This window comes from Amblyomma americanum, chromosome 11 (genome assembly GCF_052857255.1).
Source record: "Amblyomma americanum isolate KBUSLIRL-KWMA chromosome 11, ASM5285725v1, whole genome shotgun sequence".
Taxonomy (NCBI): domain Eukaryota; kingdom Metazoa; phylum Arthropoda; class Arachnida; order Ixodida; family Ixodidae; genus Amblyomma; species Amblyomma americanum.
Window position 1 is genome coordinate 55,440,486 of NC_135507.1, and position 17,258 is coordinate 55,457,743.

Consider the following 17,258-nt stretch of genomic DNA (forward strand, 5'->3'; position numbering starts at 1 on the left):
TACTCTGGCTTCCTGGCTGCGGTCTATGCAAACATTACGTGGTTGGGTTCTTTGCTTCGTGTTGTGTAGTGTTACGGTATTGCATGATACTTGTAGCTCTGGTGCTTAATGAAGTAGGAAAGTGATTTGTTCAAAAGCTGCGTAAAACTTACCCATGCTGAAGTTTTCATTTGTTCGTAACAAAATTTGGAACACCAAGAAAGATGCCTGACCACTTGTGTTAGCTGCCCTGAGTATTTTTCATGCCGGGTCGGTATTCTAGGTCAAAACTCCCATTCTCCAGGGAGGCGAATCGAGAAAGACTCCCATGCGTTAAAGATACCCAGGTGGTCGAAATTATTCAGGAGTCCTTCACTAAGGCACCTCTACCTTTCTTCGGTCTCCCTCTTTTTATCCCTTCCCTTACGGTGCGGTTCAGGTGCCCACCGTGATAGGTGCGACCGTTACGGCGTCACTTCCTTTCCTCAAAAACAAATTTTCCTTTTCGATACCTAAACCCCGCTTCACATAGCGCGATTGTCAGCGCAGCGCAGTGTATATGAGCCGTTTTGCGACACCAATTCGCGTCCCTGTCGTCGCAGATTTATTGCGACTGGCTTCCAAGAAGTTCGGCGCATTGCCGCACAGTCGGTGCGATCATTCTGAATACGCCAGTCGTCAGTTTGGGCCCCTTGAGGCGCCCTACGGCCAGCTTGGTTCCGACGGTGTGCCGCCTGGCAGGGAACGAAGCTGCGGAAGCCGGGTTTTTGGGAAATTAAAGTGCGTGATAGCTGAATTTAAACAATCCTGCAAATTTAGACAACAAATTGCTGGTAGTTTGGTGGTTTAGTATTGCTAAGTACGAAACATTGTGGGAAAGCATGGTTATTTGCAGGTGGGCCCCACCGTCACGTACCTGAAAGCACGATTGAGGTGTCCACTGACCTATGCAGCCAGTTATGCGGGTCTTGAGCTTTTTCACCATCGTGCCAATTTACCATTTATAAAACGCCGCGTTTACGCAGCAATGTCTACGCCAACCCGCATGCTCCATGTGCCGTGTTCCTGCTGCATCACTGTCCACGCTATCGCATGCCGCGCACATCTGTCACTATCGCAACACTAGTTTGACAATAGTATTGACGAAGATTATGATGTGCAGTGCTCAGCGCGAGAGTGCTGCAAGGCTCTCTCTCCCACTGTCTCTGTGTTTGCGTGCGTGTGTGTGTGTGTGCACGCGTCCGTGCGTGCGCGTGTCTGTGTGCGTGTGGGCGTCCATGCGTGCGTGCCTGCGTGTGTGCGCGTGCGTGTGTGTTGATCACACGCGTGTGTGATCGCGCCTCAACTTTTTCTTTAGGCGTGATCGGCTGAGGTGATATTACAGTGCTTTCGTGCACTGCACAAGCTGCGCCGATCTTTTCGCGCCCTCGAGAATTCAAATCGCAGTGGGGCAATGTTTTTTCATTTATTTATGGTTTGCCCAAGGTCAAGCTTCACACAATACCTGTGAGCTAGTTTGACGTCGTGAACTAGTGATTTCGCACTGAAATTCCGTTATCTGACGAGGGGCATCAAGAGCAAAATCTTCGTTGTCTTAAGGGCCGTAGCATGCGAGGAGCTCTTTTCGATGACACAGCTAGCCGCCACAGTTTCCATCCTTGTCGTACTTTATTCGTAAAGATGTGCAGCAGGCGCTCACGCAACCCGAACGTCTCCAACCGAAACCGTCACAGGCCATGGTATACCCGCAGCGGCGGCAGACTGGATAGGGCGCTCGTCTACAGAGCCGGAGTACCCGGGTTCGAAACACTGCGGCGGCCGCGTTTCGATGGAGGTAAAACGCAAAAGGCGCCCGTGTGCTGTGCGATGCCAGTGCTCCTTAAAGATCCCCAGGTGGTCGAAATTATTCCGGAGCCCTCCACAACGGCACCTCTTTATTCCTTTCTTCTCTTTATCCCTCCTTTATCCCTTTCCTTAAGGCGCGGTTTGGGTGTCCACCAAAATATGACATCGTTGCAGCGTGAGTTCCATTCTTCAAAACCAATTTTAAATTTTCAATGGCATACGCCGCAGCCGTTTGTCGTGTCGGCCCACGCAAAAGCAGTGTCTGGCACACTGCCGATCATCGCCCTCTGTGCTGCCATTGCTGAGGGGCTGTTCACGAGTACCACAACTGCATTTAGTGACGAATGGCTCCGCTAGGATTTTGTCCCAACGCGCCACGAGCGCTGCGCAGTAACGGCCGCATCCGTTAGCATATAACTATTCCCGGTCGCCTTTCCCGCGTACTTTCTTATATACGGAGGTCTGAAGCGGAGAAGGTGGCCTAGACCCCGTAGGGAAAACCAGAAGCGGCAACATTTCGGGAGTGGCTGTTCCACTGCAACCAGAAAAAAAATTAATGCAGATTAGCTCGGCTAATCCAGGATATACAAAGCGAAAAATGTCGGCGTTCGCTCTGTTCATCGGTGTTGAGAATGTTCTAGACGGCGATGGCTTTGAGCAAAAGAAGGGCGCATATCTGGGTACCTGGATATACGGACGCCTCATTGGTGCTTTGATACATGTGGCGGTGGTGAGAGAGAGATGCGGCCTATATGCACAGTGTCACATAAGACACGGCTCACCCCTTGCAGAAAGAATGTGGTGTATCGCGTTCCTCTGCCTTGTGGTCGATGCTACTACGGGCAGACGGGCAGATGTCTAAATGTGCGCCTGACGGAGCATTCTAACTCTCTGGGTGGGAAGGCGAACTCTACTCTGGCGTTGCACATGCAATCTCGAGAATGCAAATCGGACGATGATCTGTCTCTTTGCACGCCTGACTTCAGCGACACAACTGTAGTTTATAGAAATGAAAAACAAATCTGTCGCGAGATAGTTGAAGCCTTCTACATTGCTAAGGCTAAGGACCTTCACGCTAAGGAATTTGCCTTTTTAGATAACTTGTTAGTAAGACCCTGACATTGAAAAATTTTTTGTGTGCCCTTTCACTGATACGGCTTATGTGCGCGCGCATCTCAGTGCGAGTCTTCGTTGTTTTCTTCCTTTCAATAAAACTTCAGTTGTTAGTCCAGCCTCGTCTTGTTTGCTTCTTCCTTTGTGTCGCGTCTTCTGGCTGGTTTAAAATGAATGCATTAGCGCTGACAGCGTTGTGGCTGATAGGCGGCACTGCAGCTATAGCTGGGCCGCAGTGTTCATTTGGTGATCAATCTCTCGCGATCAACCATCAACTGCATGCCACCTCCCAGCGTGACAGGGACGGCGCGCTGCCTATCCAGTGTGCGGAAGGCAGTCAAAACAGGCTTTTGCAGTTGGACACCAACGCCAGTGTACATGAAAGCGAGATTGAGGTCTCACTGAACCACGGAGCTGGTTGTGCGCCTTTCCTTTCGCGAAAATGAACGGCCTTTGCAAAGTTGTCAACGTCAATGAACTCTATGAACGTTGTCGGCTCAGTTGTTTTGTTTGGTTTTTGAGGAAAGGAAATGGCACAGTAACCGTCTCACATATCTCTGTGGACACCCGAACCGCGCAGTAAAGGAAGGGATAAAGGAGGGAGGGAAAGAAAGAAAAAACTGAAAATTGAGAGGCGCGGCGCTGCGCAGCGGCGGTACACCTGTGGCTCGGTGCTACTAGTGACGCATGAGCAGTAGTGTCTAGAGAGCGAGATAATTATAATTGGTTTTTGGAGAAAGGAGATGGCGCAGTATGTCTCATATATCGGCGGACACCTGAACCGCGCCGTAAGTGAAGGAATAAAGGAGGGACTGAAAGAAGATAGAAAGAAAGAGGTGCCTTAGAGGAGGGCTCCGGATTAATTTCGACCACCTGGGGTTCTGTAACGTGCACTGATATCGCACAGAACATGGGTGCCTTAGCGTTTTGCCTTCATAAAAACGCAGCCGCCGCGGTCGGGTTCGAACCCACGAACTAGGGAGTTAGAGAGAGAGGGAAATATCCGCGCCAAGGAGCGCGTTGTGACATCACGTGCCTCCTCAGAGCTCAGCCACTGCGTAATCGCAAGTTCGCGGCCAGTAAAGCTTTCGCTTGAAGATTTATTTGGGAGAAGGAAATGGCGCAGTATCTGTCACATCTTGACGGACACCTGAATCGCGCCGTGAGAGGAGAGATAAAGGAGGAACAGAGAGAATGAAGGAAGAAAGTGGTGCCGTAATGGACGGCTCCGGATTAATTTCGAATAATAAACCGACTAGGCAATCGCCAAGTCACAGCCGTATGAGTAGCACTTGAGTCTCCCTCGCTGTGTGCGTCTGCTCTGTCCGAGCAACACAGGCATGACCGTTGTAACGACTGCAGACACCGGTGCCAAGTACTCAGTTCTAAGTAGGCCATTCGCTACAACTCGAAAATGGTAACTACGCTTTGTACGGGCACGCAGATTTCTGCTGACGGAGGTCACTTGATCACTCCGACCTGCACAAGCAGGTCCAAGGTAATGGTTCGACAAGAGACGTCACTGGCAACATTCACAGTACTCGAGCAGTGTCCCCGTGACGTCAACCTAAACATGGATTTTTTTAACAGAAAATGCCGCAGTTATGGATCTTCAATCCAAGTCAGTAACCTCCCCGCGAGGCGAGGAAGCCTACGCTCAGCCGTTCGCCTCATCAAGCCTGCCACTTTGTGGCCTTGCATCCTTTGTGGTATTTCTCCAGAACCATTTAACAGTGACTATACGTCTCTTCGAAACCTGTCTTATAATGGTTTGCACAGGTAGAATATTCCGCAATATCACGCGAAATTTTGCCTCCGAGATGACAACCGTTACGATGGATCAGCCATATACGTTCCAGATGACGAAAGATATCATCGCTGATGTGACATCTGCTTTTCCTGCTCCTAGGTTATTCCGTATCGTTATAATTTGGCAGTTTCTTGTTGTCAGGTGATAACCGAATTCTATTATCGAATCCATTTATCGGGCGAAATCGTAATCATACAATGATTTCTGCTCCCAGTCCCAAGACATCTTAAATCAACTTAAAAGTAAAGTAAGACAGCGCTAAAAAAACACGCGCAAATAGACAGTAGACAGGACGGGCGCTCAACTCCAATCGTCAGAGATCAATCGCTGAAAGACAAGAGTTACATATTATCGTCTCCGAATGATAGCACCAACGGTAGCATCTGCAACTAACATGTTGAAATGGCCGCATTTTATCCAGTTGATCGCTCGCAAGTGCCGGCGTATTTTATGAATCCGTCGACAGTCCCGCATCAGTTAAAAAAAGCAGGAGAATGCAAGCACGTAGACAGAAGACAAAAGCATGAGCGTTTGAAAACTCGGCTATAAGCCAGTCTCTTCGGAGGTTACTTTTCTCCGTCCTTAACGAAACCTATGAAACGCAGGGCCGCTGGTTCGTAGTTCACCACAGAGCCCTGGTCACACTGGCGACGGACTTTGTGGCAAATAGCATTGGACGCCCACAGAGCCAGTTTGTATCGGTTTTTGAATACTCCTTTTCACGCGAAGATTATTGTCATTTAGATGTTAGCGAGAATGTACTCCAGGTATACATTTTACATGGTACGCTTTCAACTAAATATGGCCGATTGTTTCCACGTAACTTTTCTCAAGGCGAACCTAGACAGCACGTGTGCGGAAGAATATCTGACTAAAACTAAAATAACGTGCAGATGCCGTTCCTGCTCATATTGTGGACGATCCTGTACTGGAACGCGACGAAGAATTCGGGCATGCTCCTGACGGTGACGTTGCACGCCTGTCTGGAGCTGAAGCGTCCGTAGCTGCCCCCGTGTGGTCGGTGTCTCGACGGCGACTGTGAGCAGACCGTGAGGCAGGCCCTTCGGAAGAACGTCCGGAGCATGGAGGTCTTCTCTCCCGACTTTAGCGCCGATGTCGACCAAGTGCGGTACGCTTCTAGGGTGGCGCGGAGCCCCAAGGCGAAGCTCAAGGCGTCCACCACGTCCGACGGGTGCTTGGCGTCACCCGCCTGCTTGTGGCACTTGGTCGCCGTCTCCAATAGTGAGGTGACGGCGCGCTCTTCCTCTTCGGTCGTCGTCTTGGGCGAGAGGAAGGCATGCACTATTCTGGTGGCCATGAAGAAGCCCAGAGAGGCGTAGTTGAAGAACTTGTCCGCCTCCCCGTACACCATGGGCGCGAGCAGGACGTAGGGGGACAGGCACATCTACTGGCTCACGTCGGCGAGCAGCTTGCCATCCATGCAAGTGTCGAGCAGTTCTTCGGGCACCAGAAAGTGCGCGTGCACATGCCCTCCTGGTAGAGGTTAGGCATGGCTGGAAACGTTTCGTAGGCGCTCTCCAGACGGCTCATATTGAGGTACGGTCCCGAGAAGACGCTCTTGTAAGAATACGAGCGCAGGCTATGGCTGAGCAGAATCCGCGCCGAGGTCTCGACACGCCGGTTGAGAGAGACCCGCTTGACGAGCTGAAGCGTGACCAGGGTCATCATCTCCTTGATGGCGATCACGGTGCGCTGCGGAGCGAGCGTAGATATTTCGAAGGAGCGCCGAGCAGCGGACAGTTCCTTGGCGTTGAGCCACAGCAGACACGTCTGGCTCGCGACGTCCGGCCGGCCGCCTACCTTCACGTTGAGGTCGTACTCTTGTGAGACAGCATTCACGACGTGCGCGAACAGGTACACCGAGCGGGCCGTGTCGTCAGCGAGGGCGAACAGCTGCAGGCTGGTCTTCAGCAGCTTGGGAGCGTCCAAGGCCACCGTCGAGTCATTGGTGTCGTTCAAGCGAGTGTGTCTTTCCACGGCTTGTAGCCAGCTCGCAGTGTCGCCGAGTCCGAGGTGGGGCAGGGCAGTCTTGGTGTCGGCGAGGAGCCTGGACTCGTTGCAGTCGCGGCTGCTGTATGCTTCCAGGATCTTCCGGTGGAGTTCCGGCGCTCGGTTCGTGATTACTTGTGGATCTCCTTACAAAGAGCGGTTCACCAGGATGACCACCGTCTCAAGCAGTGTGGTCAGCCTCGACGGACTGATCAGCTTGTCGTCTTCGAGCGGAGAAACGACGAAGCTGTACTTCAGCTCGAGCGTGACCACCCTGATGACCACTGAGACGGCGAATCGTGCGCTCATGGCGACCATCACGTCGACCAGTTCGTGGGGGCTCCTCTTGGCGATGAGAGTGTCCCAGCGGAGGCCGGTGGGCTCCGAGATGCGCTCGACGAAATAGGCAGTGTCGTGGCGACTCTCCATGTCCTGCGAGCGAGAGAGTTTCACAGAGTGCGGAGTTGCACTGCGAACGCGTCCGGTCTGCATCTGCCGTGAGAGTGGCATGAAACCAGTAGGCTCAGAACAACACGTATAGGGCGCAGTGCGGCCTTATAGTTTGCAAAAATAGTAAGTTCTTTGTGAACCAGAAGAATGTTCCGCATAGAATTAGTCAGAAAGCACTGAAACCCTCACATAGGCCATGAATGTTGTCACCGTACGTACGTATAGGTGCCCGCAAAATTTTTCGGAACACGAAAATTACAATTAAGCATAATTACTGGGCAGCCTAAGAATATGCGGCCATGAATTTAAGGGTGTGCATTGATGTTCCCAGCGTGAACTGCACAAGGCATTCCTCATTGCCTGGCTGCGCTTCTAGTGAGCGAAGAAATTGACGTTATTCTTAATTTCGGCGTTCCGAAAACTTTAGCGGGCATCTGCCCGTTCGTTTGATCTTGTGCCGTTGCCTAGAAAGAGGAGTTACTATCCAAGCCCCGGTAAGTTGGGAGGAGCGTAACACCAGCTGCGCGAGAAGTTTTTCGGGAAGAGAAACATTGGTCGCACAATCACTATGGTGTCTAGCGCCGCCGCGGTGGCTGAGTGGTTATGGCGCTCGGCTGCTGGCCCGACAGACATGGATTCGATCCCGAAAGCGGCGGTCGCTTTTCGAAATGCTAGAGGCCCGTGTACTGTGCGATGTCAGTGTGCGTTAAAGAAGAACAGGTGGTCGAAATTCCCGGAGCCCTTCACTACGGCGTCTCATAGCCTGAGTCGCTGTGGGACGTTAAACCCCCATAAGCCATAAACCTATGCTGGCTGTGACAGGTACAGCCAACTGCCAGTGCAGTGGCGCATCGCTAAAGCGCTGTGGCAAAACGCTGATAGTGGCAGGAAGGCTCGCCTCCATCTATGAACGTCAGGTAGATGATTACCAATTCTGTATTTACGCAATACATATCGCATCGTACCCTCAAGGCAGAGTTAAGTGTCCCCTCCTTTTCGAGAATGAATACCTGGTTTTGTACGTCTACACGGTTTAACCAGGTTAAACCACTACTAAAATCCGATAGTGTTAGTCATATTGAATCTTGAATGTTCCGTGGAGTAGAACTCGGTGTTTAAATAGTTTTTAAAGGTCATAAAAATGCGAGCCCCCTATGTCGCTCAACAAGCGCTCCGTCATCTTGACGCAAGGAAAACTCGGCAAAACTTTAATTGTTCGAGCATTGTGCGTGCAGCAGCAAGTGGGGAGCCTAAGCGTTACATTGCCTCCGCAAAGGGAATTTTAGTGTAACACCCCAAAATATAGAAGGCGCTGTTCAGAGTAGACCCACTCCAAGCACGGTGAGTTCCGTGTAGCCATATGTCTCATGCGTGCCATCCATCTTTTAAGCTTCATTCTCAGGAAATATGGAAGTAAATGTGGCTTCGTTCTGAGGACCACGGGCGGGAGATGGTTGCCGTTTGTGACTGCTTTGAGCCAAATAATTGCGAATTAGAACCCTGCCTGGCAATGAAATGTTTAATTTGGCTTCCTGGCTTCTTTCCGGCTACTCTTAACTTCTATTTTGGTGTATTTACTGGCCACATTTTTTAATCCCACCGTCACCACAGTCGAGAGTGGGGCGATTAGGGATCCTAGGGAGTTAGGGAGCTTACACGTCTGCGCAGCGCGACTCTAAAGAACGCGACATGTTGAGAAAGATTAATGGGCACGGCGAAACCCGAGGGGTCATATCGCTCACCAAACAATTTGTTTTTTCCCTAGGTTTGCTGCTTGCTACCGTCGCTTCATCGTACAAAGCAAGCTCATCGACAGTGCTCATCGTGCGTGACGTGAGACTACCGCCCCCTTTTCCTCGCCTTCTGCAATCTGCCGGCCATAAAGTGCGCTACGATGCGCACGTGAAATCAGCTACCATATCGGGATGCCCTATAAAAGACCGTCCACAACAGTTCTTCTCCAGTGGGCACGGCGTAACTAGAGGGATCATGTCGCTCACGAAACAATTTCTGTTGCTTCCCCAGGTTTTGCTGCTGGCAAGCGTCGCTTCATCGTACAAAGCGAGCTCATCGACAGTGCTCTTCGTGCGTGACGTGGAAGACTACCGCCCCATTTTCCTCCCCTTCTGCCACCTGCCGACCACAAAGTTCGCTACGATGCGCACGTGAAATCAGCTACCATATCGGGATGCCCTATAAAAGACCGTCCACAACAGTTCTTCGCCAGTGGGCACGGCGAAACGAGAGAGATCATGTCGCTCACCAAACAATTTGTGTTGCTTCCCCAAATCAGTTTGCCTGTCTCCACTATCCGCAGTAATGATATTACATTGTTGGTTTTGCCATTCCCACGGACATGATTGTCAATTGCTTACGACTGCTTCTGTATGTGTAAATTGCTTGTTTGTGGCGACATCGAAGAACATCCTGGCCCCACAGTTGAAGAGATGTTTGCTCACCTTCAGATGGGGCAGGCAAACATATTAACTGAGCTAGCTGGTATTCGGGAGCGTCTTACATCAAATGAACAAGCTATTACCACTGTTAACATTCGGCGGAATCAATTTGACAAGTTGCTGCTAGAAATTGCCGTGAACACTTCCCAAATCCAAACATTAGAAGACAAAGTTATAGCCTTAAATCAGAACGTTAGCAAACAGTATGAAAACTGACTGATCTTGAAAACCTCAGTCGCCGGTCAAACTTAATTGTCTTCGGTGTCAAAGAGCAAGATAAGGAAGATGATGAGGCGTTGCGTAAAGCTGTCATCCGTGACATATTTTTAGAAAAACTGCAACAGTCCTGCAGGTCTGTCGCACGTATTCACCGTCTTAGAAGACAGCCAGGAAAAAGGCCTATTATTGTACATTTTCAGGACTATTTAGAAAAAGAGGCTGTTTTTCGCAACGTACGTAAGATAGAAGGTAGCGGTATATCTATTCAGAATGACTACAGCAAACAACCTCTGAGAAAACGTAAACTTCTATGGGGAACTGCTAAACCAGATGTCGACAGCAGGAAACGTGCTTTTGTTATCAATGATAAACTGAGAATTGATGGCTGCTTCTACGCTTGAGATGATAATCGAATTCAACGAATTGCCATCAGCCGCGAAAGCCAAACTTCTGATGGCGAATGACGCAACACCTGCGTCGTTTCTAAAACTCTGAGAGTTTTAAATTTCAGTGCTAGAAGTAAAGTAAATAAGGCTGAACAGCTTGAATTCCTTCTCCTCAAGTATGACCCACACATTACAATTGTCACAGAAACGTGGCTGCACGGTGGTTTTAGCGACGAAATACTGGTATCACCATCGCATAAGATATTTCGCCGGTATCGTGGATCAAGGGGCCGTGGTATTGCTGTTAAAAAAACACGATTACTTATGAAATACTTCCTCAGATTGATAACCATAAAAGACTATTTGTTAAGATTAACTGTTGAGGACAGGTAGTTGTGGTATGTGCAATTTATAGGCCACCGCCATCCCCTCCCGAGTTCTTGATCTCACTGCGTGACTACGAGCTTGCGCTGCAAAACCGGCAAATTATTATGACGGGTGATTTTAACCTACCTGCAGTGGACTGGCTACATAGGCCTGAAATACGGTTTGTGGATAGCGCTCTTTCCGACACAATGCTTGCATGCGACTTAAAGCAAATCGTACTTGAAAACACGCGCGATAATGGTGACACGGCTAAATATTAGACCCTGTATTTGTTAGCAAGAATATTAGAGTTCGAGGTTTGCGTGGAGGAGGGAATATCGGACCACAAGCTTGTGCAGTACAGTTGCAGCCTTGATAACTGCCAGAAAAAATACATTAAAGGTTGTAAAACTGTTAAAGACTTCAGTCATGCCAATGATCAATCTGTCCTTGAACTACGGAAGCTGGTTGACAACTTACCAAAAACTGACATTACTTCACTATGGCAGGCGTTTGTAACTTGCTGTAAATACTGCATCGATGCCTTTTTTCCGACCAATGCATTAAAGCAGAGTGAACAAACCCATAGGTTGACAGAAAAATTATACATTTTAAGCGTAGGCTAAAACGCGCAAAAAAGCGGAAGAACAGAAACTCCGTAGATATTCGCCAATTTCAAACTAAGCTTTCGGATGCATTATTGCTAGCCCGACAAATATTTTTCCAGTACCTTGCCGAACTAAATAAAAACTACCCCTGATAAATTTTGGCGGTACCTTGGAAATAAGAGTACACACCTGCAAGAAATAAGGCAGAACGATAATGTGATTGCGGATCCACAGGAAATTTCCAACATAATGAATGAATATTTTCATTCTGTATTCAACCAGGTTGATAGTGTCACAGAGGCTTCGTCTTCTTGCTACCAAGTGTAAGACATCATATCTTTTGAGGGCGTGTTTTCATTATTGCTAAAAGTTAAACAAAAATCTTCTGAAGGCCCAGATGGCATACATACCGAATTCCTTCCTTCTTCGTCACGCTGAGCCTGTTGCACAGAGTTTGACAGCTTTTCTTTATCTATTAGCACGGCAACTTTACCTGACGATTGGCATGTGGCCCATGTTATAGCAGTCCAGAAAAAAGGTGACCGCCAGCTTGTGGAAAAATACCGCCCAATTTCACTGACTTCTACGAGCTGCAAAACACTAGAACACATCAACGCTCACTACATAACAAAGTTTCTTAAAGCTAACAACTTACTCTCTCCATTTCAGCATAGATTTCGGGGGTGTTTGTCGACATGTACTCAACTTTTAACAACTACTCACGAAATAACTCTAACACTTTATTCTTCTGGGCAGGTTGATCTTATCTTCCTTGATTTTAGCAAAGCTTTTGATCGCGTTCCTCACGGCAAGCTTCTTGAAACACTTACAAATTTTGGTCTTCCTGCATTCATCATAAAATGGATAAGAGCGTACCTTTCGAACCGCACTCAGTTCGTGGATGTCAATGGCCATGCCTCCAATGTGTTTCTGGTTTCGCACGGAGTGCCTCAAGGAAGTGTACTGGAACCAATTCGTTTCTTTATCTATGTTAACGATATGACTAGTGCCGGTCATCCTCATGTTAACATCAGGTTGTTCTCAGACGATTGTCTGCTCTTTAAGCAGGTTACAGGCCGTGACGACCAACTTCACTTACACAATAGTATAGCCACACTTAATGAATGGTGCACGGCTTGGTCTATGACCCTAAACACTGAAAAAGCGGTCTTACTTCGCGTCACGAACAAAACACAGGCAATTTCATTTTCATATTGCATCAATAATACTCAAATAAGGAAGTCGCAGAATACAAATACCTAGGCGTAACGTTTACAAACACTCTTTCGTGGTCCGGACACATTGATAACATTTGCGCATCCGCTTCCCGAAAACTCGGCTTTCTGCGTCATAAGCTGAAAACAGCACCTTCTGATTTGAAAATGATAACCTACAGAACTTACGTATTGCCGAAATTAGAGTATGCAGCCATAGTATGGGATCCCTTTCATCTAAAGCATAAACATAAACTTGAAAGGGTTCTGAGGCGAGCAGTGAGCTTCATTTTCAACAAGTTAGGCCCACTGATTCCCCGTCACAACTCATGGTTGACAACCATATCCCTATCTTAGAATTGCGAAGTACTATAGCACGACATAAATTTATTTTCAGGGTGTATGACAATTTGCTAGAATTTAATAGACGGCCATACATTCAACGTTACCTGCCACGCGTGTCAAGGCACCGTCACGCTCACAATTTGCTGCCTTTGCATGCCCGTACTAACTTGTATAAACATTTTTTTTCCTCGTACAGTTAGTCAGTGGAATGGTCTCCCCTCTGAAAGTTTTTCCGCCAATAATTTTGACCATGCGCTGCTGCTGTATTTTGGGTCGCGACATTCTGTGACGTTTTTTCCCTACTTTTATCAGGTTATCATTTATCTAAGGGGTAGCGCATGCAAGTTTATTTCTGTGAGATTGCGTAAAAGCAATTCTACATAACTGATATGCGTGCTTGTTCACTTTTGCTCTCTTCCCATGTTTTTTTCTCTTTCACATGTTAAACGCAAGAGCTTATTTATAACTGATGTTAATCGGAAGAAAATGTTGTACGACATGCCCACCTGCTTGGTCTCATTGACACCGCAGTATTTGTAAATAAATAATAAATAAATAAAATTTCACTCGACCAAGAAGCCATTTGAGAGTGCTGCGTTCAGTTTTTGAGGTAAATGGCGATACAACCACTGCAGCCGCTTCTAAATGCCTCGTGTGCACTTCAGAGGCAGCACGCCATCAATCCTGATGACATACAATGCGCGAAGAGCCGTGAAGCCGTACTGAAGCTGCGGCTTCATATTTTGGATCCTCCTCCATCGAGATGGAGTCAGAACACAGCTGCCAACAATTAGCGCGCGCTTTATCACGCATAATGTTCGATTTTATCATGCATCTTCGGCATCGTTCAAAGACACTTCCGGCGAATGGCCTTTTCCACATGTTATGCAAGAAACATTGCAAATTGCCAAACAGTTTCTAAAGTGTATGCTGAGTGCGTGTTCTTTTAATGTGAGGAAAGAAGATGCGCTACAAAAAAAAAAACTAGACTGGCTAATGGCAATTGCACGAGTAGGGTTTGGTCAACGGCTTCAATGCGAAACAGCTTCAACCTTCCACTGAACTGCTGCCGAAAATGTCACAACTATTCTCGCAAGATCACCATCTACGTGCACTGATCAATTAATAATTCTTTTTTAACGCACACGTGGCTTGAACATCAAGCAAATTGGCGAGAATTTTGTGGTGTTTATTTTGTTTCTTGAGTTTATTCTGGAACTTTTCGTCTCGTTCTTTCATAACTACTGTATTGATAATATCGCTTCTGTACTGTTTGGGTACAAATTTGGCGCCAACATTATATATATATATATATATATATATATATATATATATATATATATATATATATATATATATATATATATATATATATATATATGGCGTAGTTACATTTGGCAACTTCTAGCTTGAATTCTGGCTCCTTTTAAACATTGGTTCCTCCCCTCCGTTAAATCCATGCTTGAACATTGCACGCTTATCAAATTCGTATAGTGTCATCTGTTTAGGTGTTAACGGTGGAACCGCCGCAGAACTACCTATGGAACCACTGTCACGGCACCTGTGACACCACGCGCAATCAATCACGCTTTTTTGGAACTTCCCCTCGCCTTCAATAAAAAAAAGTTCTAACGGAACGGCCACAAATTCAAGCCAGCAGATGTGACTCGAGCGTTACGCCAGCTACAGTGGCATCACCGCAAGGCCTAAACGTAGTTTTCACCAAAGTCATAGCGTCCACCATCTCTGGATCCGTAAACGCAGCGAAAGCCTCAGCGTTTTGTCAACCTGCCGTTCCCAACCGGTTCCTGCGGACACTGTGGCAGCTAGCCACAGTACCGAAAGGTGGCGCCCGTGACCTCACGTGAAATTTATCTATAGCTCACCATGGGGCCGCCGCGGTGGCTCATTGGTTACGGCGCTCGAGTGCTGACTCTGAAGAAGCGGGTTCGATCACGTCCACGGCGGTCGAATTTGGATGGAGGAGAAATTCTAGAGGCCCGTGTACTGTGCGATGCCAGTGCACGTTAAAGAACCGCAGGTGGTCGAAATTTCCGGGGGCCTTCACTACTGCGTCACTCACAGCCTGAGCCGCTTTGGGACGTTAAACCCCCCTAAAACAAACTATAGCTTACCATGTAGCAGGAGCGGTAGTAAGCGGCCAGCTTCTCGAACGTGGCGTAGGCCCTTGTGAACCCCCGTGGGTAGGAGGTGAGGGCGTCGCGCAGGGCACGGTGCCCCTCGGCCGTCAGCGCCGCTTAGAAGGACGGCGCGGCGCCCCATCGGCCGCACACGTACTCGTAGAAGTCGTCGCACGGCGACACCCACGGCTCAGACACCCTGTCCAGGAACGCCTCGGCCTCCTGCGTTTCGATGAGACGACACTTATGACTAGAAATCGACGGAAGTCCAAAAGATTTATTGGGACACCTAAGCAGAAAAGAGTAAAAAGCGGGCATGTTGTCCTTTAGCGCACTGCCGTCTACACACTCTGCAAAGAAAGAAGTAAAAGGGGAGTATGGTGTCCTCTAGCACACTCCCTTTTTATAAAAGGGAGCTTACCCACATTTTACTCTCAAACCGGCATATTCTTGTTCAGAGTTTACAATATGTGTCGACAGTGCGATAGCATTAGAGGTTGCTGATGCTTTCACCGAAGATGACGTCATTTCCGATCTGGCGATGTCATGTCCGGTCAGATGAGGTTACCACGCACTCGGGAGAATGGAAATTATCCGACGTGGTCACGTCACGTCGTTCCAGCCAATCGGCGAATTCTCTGACCAACGACACATTTTTTTCCCCAGTGAGGCTTCTAAGAATGTCGAATTATTAACCCAGGTACTGGCATGCGGAGCCTATCACCGTCTCAGCCGCACCCACAGCAGGACAAAGGACTCTAACTATGACCTCAAATTCGTATTCGGCCTGACTACGCCCATTGCAGGACAAAGGCATTTCCCGTATCTCTCCAAATAACCCTGTCCTGTTCCAACTGCGGCCACCCTATCCCCGCGAACTTCTTAATACCAACCGCCTACCTCACTTTCTGCCACCCAAATTAACCAACACTCAAGAAACGTGCGATGGGGATAGACGCATAATTTCACAGGAAACGTTAATCATAGAAGAGGCAAACCGCACCCTGCAAGTTGTCTCATTTGCGTGTCTTAACAAATAAAGATAAAAGTAGAAACGTCGAACGTGGCATCAACCACAAGAATATGCATGTGTTATGCAAAACGGGCGCAGTGTCTCAGGCTTCCGTTTACTTGCCTTCTGGTTTATGTAGGCCAGACGGTACCTTGTAATAACAAGGTCAACGAGAACATGAGAAGTCGTCGGAATCGAATTCCGAGAAACGTCGACCAGAACGCTGCGAATATTGTGATAGCGATTGCTTACCGCTTGTCGGGTTGACAAAGTTCGTCGGCTATGCAAAAGACCAAACGGCACGGGACATCCTTGAAGCCTCCAAGATATCCGAACACAGTCCGTACAAGTGTGTCAGCGGGATTTCGTTTCATATATTCTATAAGGAGTTGAAATTTCTCGGTTGCACGAGATGATGGTGTTGGCGCTATGGACGGTGACGAGTATTTACTGCGCATGCGCACCGTTGGTCGCAAAAAGGTCTAAACACGAAGAGGGAAGGCACAACAAGTGCTTGTGGTGTCTTCTTGTGGTGTCTTCCCTCTTGTCTTTGTGTTTCGACCTTTTCACGCTTTTCTCCATCATGATCTTTCACCAACTAGCCCAAACGACAGTCTGAACATTTTAGCGCTGGCAGACGACAGACGAAGGGAAGACGAGACACACAGTGCTACCGCTCTTTGACGGTAGGATGACAGCGCTGTTCCAGAAATCTCGTATCGACAGTCTACGCTCGTCCCACTTACGTTTAGTGTCTACATCATCTCGCGTGCAGCTTTTGTGTCAAATAACGAATATTATCGTAGCCCTGAACGAGCCGTAATAGGGAAAGCTCACCTCGCAGGCTAGGCATTTGCGCGGAGGCGCACCGATGACGTCAGGCTCAGCGAATAGCCAGGCACCAAGAGAGGCGAGCGCTCCGAGGAACACCAGGGCGACAGCCTGGTTGAGTGCCAGGCTCAGGGGTAGCACGTCGTTCGGTTGTCGGTGCTTCAGCTTCTGGTCCCCACTCAGGATTTCTCCCGAGAAGCTTCAGTGCACAGACGGTGGAAAGAAAATGTGTGCATGGAAGAACGCCTTCATGACCAGAACGACGATTACAAACACTGATGAAAGATTCTCCACTCAAACCGGCTGGTTCCCTGCCATTATTATCGCGTTTCGATGGAGGCGAAACGCTAAGGTGCCCGTGTGCTGTGCGTTGTCAGTGCACGTTAAAGATCACCAGGTGGTCGGAATTATTCAGGAGCCCTCCACTACGGCACCTCTTTCTTCCATTCTTCTTTCACTCCCTCCTTACAGCG

At 48.4% G+C, this 17,258-nt stretch overlaps 1 long non-coding RNA gene across 1 annotated transcript in view; it reads right to left on the bottom strand.

The window, feature by feature from the left end:
* The window catches only part of LOC144110415 (uncharacterized), a 36,735-nt gene extending 19,891 nt beyond the window's left edge, over nt 1-16,844 (bottom strand). Inside the window, exons 1-2 of the long non-coding RNA XR_013309833.1 lie at nt 16,792-16,844; nt 14,937-15,164 (exon numbers count right to left, since the gene is read on the bottom strand). This is a non-coding gene — a long non-coding RNA (uncharacterized LOC144110415). The remainder of the gene's footprint in view (nt 1-14,936; nt 15,165-16,791) is intronic.
* Between the last annotated feature and the right edge of the window lie 414 nt (nt 16,845-17,258).